Consider the following 1,174-nt stretch of genomic DNA (forward strand, 5'->3'; position numbering starts at 1 on the left):
TTCAAACATATATTTTATTCAAAAATAAAAACATCATCGCTTTCTCAAAATCACATAAATCCATATTATAACATCGACTGAGATAAAGAAAAAAATGAAATATTAAAATCACGATGTATCTCTCTACATTGCACGAGTACGCTTCTACTATATATATATAACAATAATTAAACGAGAACCATAAAACGGTTAAGAACCTTAAGAACCAATCTCAACCATCTAATTACTCTAATCTAACAACCTTAATTAATGTTCCATATATAATTAAGGAAGGTTATGATGATAATTATTTATTTATTATTTCTACTTCCTGTTTTTATAGATATCAAAATTTAGAATAAATTATTATTTTGTTTTAATTCAATCTTATACGATATAATTTATATGTAATAACAAGATATTTTAATAATATTTTATATTTCATTAGTTTACCGTATTATTTCGTTTACTTTCTCACATATACATAATATACCGGTAAAGTATAGAAAAACTCATATTCTTATAAAATATATTTAAATATTTTTAAATTATAAAACCATCAACATGAGAAAACAAAATACAGTAAATAAAAAAAATTGTAATTAAAACATCACTTGAAACACTAAAATTTTATTTCACGCAATGAAATAATATAATATCGCCAAAGTGAAAACAAAACAAAGTTGATGTAAAATGTGATGTAAAAGTGAAAGTGAAATACTAAAATGTTCTTTTTATATTGCGAAACAAAATAATGTCATTAATGTTAAATAAAAAATTGTTGTTTTCACGATTTGAAAACAAAATAAGACAAAAATTGACGTGAATTGAGATATGAAACACTAAAGTGTTGTTTCATATTGTGAAACAACACAATGTTTCACATGGTGAAACAATGTAGTGTTGTTTTATCATGTGAAGAGAAAAAACAAAAAATGATGTGAAATATGATATGTCTAAAGTGTTGTTTCACAAAATGAAATAAAATACAAGTTAAATCATTTTCATTGTTTTATGTAAAAATTTCAATTATTAAAAAGTATAAAAACAATAATGATACTCGTGTCAAATTAAAGAAGATAAAACATTTATTTTTATATAAAATTTTGAATTAAAAAGTTGATTGTAATTAATATAATTTTGATAATCGTCATTATTAATTATGGGTTGGTGTCAAATACCGAGAATGCCCTTT

The sequence above is a fragment of the Cynara cardunculus genome (genome assembly GCF_001531365.2).
Source record: "Cynara cardunculus var. scolymus isolate 2C chromosome LG 6, CcrdV1, whole genome shotgun sequence".
Classification (NCBI taxonomy): Eukaryota; Viridiplantae; Streptophyta; class Magnoliopsida; order Asterales; family Asteraceae; genus Cynara; species Cynara cardunculus.